Source organism: Mesocricetus auratus, unplaced genomic scaffold (genome assembly GCF_017639785.1).
Source record: "Mesocricetus auratus isolate SY011 unplaced genomic scaffold, BCM_Maur_2.0 Super-Scaffold_100009, whole genome shotgun sequence".
Classification (NCBI taxonomy): Eukaryota; Metazoa; Chordata; class Mammalia; order Rodentia; family Cricetidae; genus Mesocricetus; species Mesocricetus auratus.
The window spans coordinates 67283436-67289970 of NW_024429193.1; the positions used below are offsets into that span (position 1 = coordinate 67283436).

Consider the following 6535-nt stretch of genomic DNA (forward strand, 5'->3'; position numbering starts at 1 on the left):
CTGGGCGCCCTGGCACCCCTCGCGCTTCAGACCACCCCGCGCCCAGCCGCGCGGCGTGGGGGGAGGGGCTCTTAAAGGGGCCGGCGCGCGTCGCGACTCACCAGCCCACGGGGGAACGGGGTTGTCACGGCGCCGGGAGCCTCGGCCCGGCCCGCGGTATCCTCGGATGCGCGAAGCCGCAGCTCCGGTGGGGAACAGCGAAGACGCCGCGTCCACGCGGCCTGGGCGGCAACGCAGGGCCGGGACCCCCTGGTGCGCGCGGGGGCGGCGGCGGCGGGCGGCGGGGACGCGGCCGAGCGCCCAAGCCGCCTCGACGGTTGTTGATATTTTGCTTCCTTCCTCCTTTCGGGCTCCAAAGGCAACTCCTCCAGCCCCAGACTCGAGGCCGACGTAGGCACCGCGCAGCCTAACTTGCGAGACGGGAGGGGGGGGGAAGACGAGGGTGATGGACAAGCGGGGGGCCAATGGGAGGACCCTGCAGGGTGGGGGCGTGGCCTGGCAGGGCGGCCTTGGGCGCAGCCCCGCCCCCTGCCCTCGCCTGCGCCCCACCCCTCCGGGGCGCGCGGCCGCGGCGCGTGGAGCCCAGATCCCTCCGCCAGCGGGACAGTGTGAGGCCGCGGGGACCTCAGCACCCCGGACCCAGAGTTGGTAGAGGTCTAAGTAGATAACTTCTGGGGGGGAAGACAGTGTTGGGAGACCCCGGCTCCTCCACTTACTGTGTGACAAAGCTCCGAAGCCAGATCGCGTTCTCTCCTCCGGGTTACCTGGGGAGCTCCGCTGCTCCCTCTACCTGTGACAGGTCCCCTCCTTTCCCCTGGCCCGGCTCGGTTGACGCCCAGACATTTAAAGCAACAGAGCATAATTCTCGGGTGACCTAATCTTCAGTGCCTGCGGCCCCAGCGCACTTAACTACCAAGGGGGCAATTTAAAGGGGCGGGACCCCAGCCACCACCTCCCTTGCCTCACAGGAAATAGACAGAAGCCTCATCTTAAAGAAGAAACCTCATCTTAAAGAAGAAATAGTAACTCTCTTTTTTTTTTTTTTAAAAAAAGCCAAAAAAAAAACAACAAAATTTTTAAATCCCTGGTGGCCTCTGGGCGTGGCGAATTTTTAAGAGCTTCACAACAAGATTGTGCGCACCACTGCTTCTGAACACTGACCGGTCAGACTTCCTGTCCAGCATCCTGTCACTTCCAAGTCTCCAAGTCCTCCCTGGCTCTACCTGGAGGTTGAGGAAATGACGGGAGTCTGGCTTGGACTTCAAAGTCTTGTAGAACAGAAGCGCAGGCTCTTCTTCGCAAGCTAGGGTCTAGGTTACTGAACAAAGTCCCTGTTGTGGGTTTTGTGGGAGAGACTAGGAGAGGCGACAAGTGGTGTGTTACAAACATCTGCCTTGGAGTCAGACTGTCTTGGTTCAAATCCTTCCACTGCTTATGAAGAGCAGAGCACATTTCTTAACTCCCCTTCCTCTTGGGTAAAATGAAGGCAGTGAGCACAGTGCGTGTGGATTTGGAGTGGTCTAGTTTTCAGTAGACAGCAGAGTGCTCCTGTTGCCCTGTAATGACTCATGGACTGCTCAACTGGAAAAAAGAGTCCAGACAAGGCTCATGGGGACAAGTTCAATAGGACTGTTCTGCAAAGAGCTTGGAGACTTAAACAGGAAGCTAGCAGGCTTCTATTCCCTTGGCCTCCCTTTTCAATCCTACTTGGTCCCTCCTTCCAGAAGCCCAATTTATACAGCATCACACATGGTCCCCAAATGTTGCTCTTTAGTTTCCCTAGTAGTATGGGGAGGCTCCCAGCACAGAGACACCAGTACTCTTGAGCAGGCTAGTCTGCCCCCAATACTTCAGGGAAGGCATCTGTCCTTCCCCAGGAAAACACAGCCTTGCTCCGGCGGGCGTGGAAGCCACGGTGGGAGCAGTATGGGAAAGTGCCCTGCCAGTGGGAACCCTCCCTCACTGTGGCCTCTATTTTTAGTGCTTCCCCAGGCTCTAGCTGGAGAAACCGTTTAGTCATCAGGGTGTTTATTTTCCGGCTGTTTCCGACGTCGGGAAAAGCAGAATGTTGAGACTGGAGAGATCCAGAGCTGCTGTAAAAGACTTCTTAGGAACAGGCCTTGGGAACACTGCCTTCAGACCACTGGGTCCCAGCTCATAGGAAAACAAAACAGGATGGGCCGGGGACAGCTAAGCCCGCAGGAGTTTCCAACCTGCCTCAACCTTGGAGGCTATCCAAATTAGAGAACCCTCTGGCCCAGCTCTATCTGAAGATTGTTTCTCAAAACACAACCAAGCCCAGAAGAAAGTCCTTCCCAGAATCCCCCTCCCCAACTTCTCCTATATCTGCCTGGTGAGCCTCCCGCCAACACAACCCTAGCCAATCTCAGCCCTGAGGCGGGCCTTCCAGAGCTACGATTGGTTGGCTGGGCCTTCTAGACCTGGAATGTTGAGTCCTTGACAAAGGAATGCGGAAGGAAGGTGGGTCACCTGGAGACGGTATTAAAGGACTAGCTGGGAGGAAGAGGAAGAGGGAAGAGCTCCAGGGAGGTGGGGGCCCTGGACGCTAACTTGCTGACTAGACGCTCACCCGAGCCCGCAGTGGGGGCAGCCACACCACAAGTGACAAAATCCAGTCTGGAAACATGTTGGAGTAGAAGAGAGGAGGTGACAGCGTGAGGTCTTCACTTCCACCGAGGACCGAAAAGGGCCGAGGTAATGTTGGAGACTGGATGAAAACTGGACTTCCTGAAAGTGGCTATGAATTCTTTTCTTCTAGCCCCTGGACTTCCCATCCCAGAATCCCCTGGATGGCAAATAACTGTCTCGCGTTTCCTCTCCCATCTGACTGTACACCTATTTCTTATTCATCTATTGTGTTTGCTAGCGTGCCACGGTGCATGCTTAGAGGTCAGGGGACGATTCTGTGGAGACGATCTCTCCTTCCACCTTTCCATAGGTTTTGGGCTCAAACTCAGGTTGCTAGGCTTGCTTGGCAACTGCTTTACTGGCTAAGTCATCTCGCCGGCTTCTACCCATCTGTTAAAAAAAAAAGTCACCTTCCAGCACAAAGCTGCTGTAAAATCCCCCGTGGGCCCTTGGGACACTTAGGTGCCCACCGAGTCTAAAAAGACTAGCATGTAAACTCACCTACAATGCCATCTTCACAAGGCTCTCTGGCAAACAAAACTTAACCCTCCTTTATCCGCCCCTTCTCGGGCTTCTCCAATTCACCTGTGCTTGGAGAAAGGTCTTTCCCGCAGGACCCCATCCCTCTCAGCACCCCTCTTCCACCTGGCAGTCCTTCCTCAACCTAGGAAAAGTGGTCCTGCCTTCCCTGCTAGTCTGGTGAGCTAGCTGCTTGGCAGGCCCTCCTCTAACCTGCGCCATCTGGACAGTTCTCAATCCCCACCTCGCAACTCAGCCACCCGGCTCGTCCTTCTTCCTCCGGTTTTTGGATGGTGCCAGCTAAGCCCCTCCAATCTCTCCCAGCGGCTGCCACCACGCTTGCGAACCGGACCCCCAGCAGGTGGGCGTGTACGTTCCCAGCGGGAAGGTGGGACGCTGCACCCTGTGCCTGTCTCCTCCGGGCGCACTAGCTTGCTGGTTTGGGTTTCTAAGGTACTTTTCCTCACCAGCTCCTGAGTTCCTGCGGGGATGCAGAGCTGGCTTGCAACGCGCTCGGCAAATGTATACGCGCAGCTATGTGAGTTAGGATTGTGCAAATTCTACTGAACACCTTATTTCTGCATCGATAATCGTGGTAGCCAAGGACAGGGGTCGAGTCTGGGGTCCTACAACTCCACTTCAGGGCAGAGTCGGGGTGAGGGATAGATTGCGGAGTCCGCCCGTGTGACACAGTAGTGCCCTACGCTGAGAGCCAGGGTGTCTAGGACCAGGCGCGGGGACAAGAGCAGAGGCTCCTGGAGCTGAGAGGGAGAGGTGCAAGAGCGGGTCCCGAGTCCGTGTACCCCCACAGGAGCTCCCTGCCCCCGGCTGGGCAGGATGTGGTGGCAGCTGCAGTTGGGTGGGCAGGATGTGGGGGTGGGGGCAGATGATCGCAGCCCGACAGTAGTCTCCCCCAGCTCTTGCCTCCACCCCCTCCGGGTCACGTGCTCTCAGCTTGGGCATCGACGGACTATTTCCCATTTTCCGCGGAAGGACATCTCAAATCCGTTGTCATGGACTCAAGTTGTACCACGCCATTTTCTTGCCCCCATCACCAGCCTAGGACAAAAAGTTTGCCCAGCACAAATTTCTTTAAAGCGAGCATTAACTCGGAAGAGGCCCCTTTAAATGCAAATGAGTCGCCTTCTTGCTCCGCTCCTTCCAACCCCCCATCCCAACTTCTCTCCTCGTGCCCAAACTCCACCAGCTGCTATTGACGTCAATCGTGCGTCAGCATAGCCAGCCCAACCAGACAGCACGTGGGGGGAAGAAGGCAATCTTAAAGTGACAGTCGCTCAGGGCCTGTTAGGTTACCGGAGAAAGGAAAAGCGAAGAGGAATGCTGGAAACAGTTGGAGCAGGAAGAAATGCAGGGCAGACTTTCAGAAGGACTGCGTAAGGCCAGCGGAGTGGCTCAGGGGATAAAGGTGCTGTGCAAGCCGAGAATCATATCTCCAAAGTTATCCTTTGACCTTCACATACATCCCCCCAGACGTACAGTACTAATAAACCTTTTTAAAAAAGACTTCCCAGAATAAGTTAGTATATTCTTTTTTCGTTTACTTTCTATTGTGTGTGTGTGGTGTGTAGATCAGAGGACAACTTGCAGTAGTTAGTTCTCTCTCCATCCACCTTGTGGGTTCCTGGGTTCGAACTCAGATCATTACTTTGGACGATTTGAGGCAGTAAGCTCTCTTCACAGTTGAACCCGATGGCCCCTTTGAATCCTCTCTCTCCTCCCTCTTCCGCTCCCCTCTTCCTCCCCTTTAGGGCTTGAACCTAGGGTCTCACATATACTAAGTACACATCCTACCACTGAACTACATACCCCAGCTCAAGAGGGCGAATCCTAAAACCAAGCTTTTCATTTAGATTTCCCCAGACATTTGGGTTTGTTTATCTGGGAAAGAAATCCAGGAGCTGGAGAAGCAGGCTGGGTCTAAAGGCAAAGGAGGCTTGAACTTTAAGAACCATGAGCTGCCAGGCAGATCTCCTATAAGTTCAAGGCCAGCCTGGTCTACAGAGTGAGTTCCAGGACAACAGAGAAACCATGCCTTGAAAAACTAAAAAAAGAAAAAAGAAAAGAACCCTGAGTTCTAGCTGGGTAGAAACACTGCCAGGGGCAGGCAGATCCCTGTGAATTTCAATTTGGTCTACATATTGCTCTACATAGTGAGTTCCAGGACCCACATGGATACAAGTTTAGTCTTTTCCCTCACCCTACTCAGTGTGTCTGTCCACAAGTGTTGTGCCTCCAACTAGAGCACAGCCCGGAGTAGACAGTTGTAGCACAGAGTACTTTGAGCCCATGCAGACTCGCCTTTTTCAAGAGGCTCTCTGATTTGTCCCAGGCACACAGCGCACACACTCAGGTGTCAGGTGTCTTCTCCTTGAATGCATGCAGCATTTGTGGAACAGCTCCTGCCTTCCTACCTTCGAGCCATGTGCACTGGAGCCTGGGTCCCAGTTCTGGCTCCACTGCTTATTAGTTGACTGACAAGGGACAGTGTTACTTGCTGTGAGCATTAAATAGGGCAGTTTCCGAGGAAGCTTTTTGCTTGCTTGACATTGTCTCATTGTGGGGTCCTAGTTGGCCTGGAACTCACAGAAATCCTCCTGCCTCTGCCCCCAGAGAGTGGGGTTTAAAATGTGTGCCACCATGCCTAGCCAAGCTCTTTTTTGTTACATCTCCATTATTTACTCTGTGAGTACACACACACACACCATGGCTTGCATGTAGAGGGAAAAGGACACACCCTAGGGGGTTCAAACTCAAGTCAGGCTTGATGGTAAGTACCTTTTACCCAGAAAGCCATCTCACACAACTCTTAAAAATTATTGTTAGTGTGTGCAGGTGTGAAAAACAGAGTGCAGGTCACCAAACTTGCCAGCCCTCTGCGAAGTACTTGTATGGCACTTAGCTTGGGGCAGACTCTCAGGAGTAGTGCAGAGTACGTGTTGGGTGGTCAGTATTTTTTAGGACAGAGTCTCACTGGGCAGCTCTGCCTGGCCCTAAACTGTTGGTGCTCTGCCTCTTCAATATGGATTAAAAGCCTGGCTGGGATGGGTTCTGAAATGCCCCTCTCCCTACTAAACTGAGCCTCTGGAGCATAAGGCAATCAAATTTATTTCCAGCACCAAACACAACATGGAGCTTACAGATGGTGCTTTAAAAATGTTTGTTGAGCCAGACAGTGGTGGCACACACCCTTAGTTCCAGCACTCGGAGGCAGAGGCAGGAGGATCTCTGAGTTTGAGGCCAGCCTGCTTGCTCTACAGAGCGAGTTCCAGGACAGGCTCCAAAGCTACAGAGAAATCAAATCTGGAAAAAAAGAAAAAGAAAAGTTTGTTGAGAGTGAGTAATCTGG

At 53.7% G+C, this 6535-nt stretch overlaps 1 protein-coding gene across 3 annotated transcripts in view; it reads right to left on the minus strand.

Annotated features, from left to right (window-relative positions):
• The window catches only part of Mef2d (myocyte enhancer factor 2D), a 29020-nt gene extending 28170 nt beyond the window's left edge, over nt 1–850 (minus strand). For 2 of the 3 annotated variants that reach the window (XM_013120614.3, XM_013120611.3), the window contains exons 1-2: nt 717–850; nt 102–410 (exon numbers count right to left, since the gene is read on the minus strand). The gene's annotated coding sequence lies outside the window, so the exon portion shown is untranslated. The remainder of the gene's footprint in view (nt 1–101; nt 411–716) is intronic. The other variant, XM_013120612.3, reaches the window with a different exon arrangement.
• Nucleotides 851–6535: the final 5685 nt, after the last annotated feature.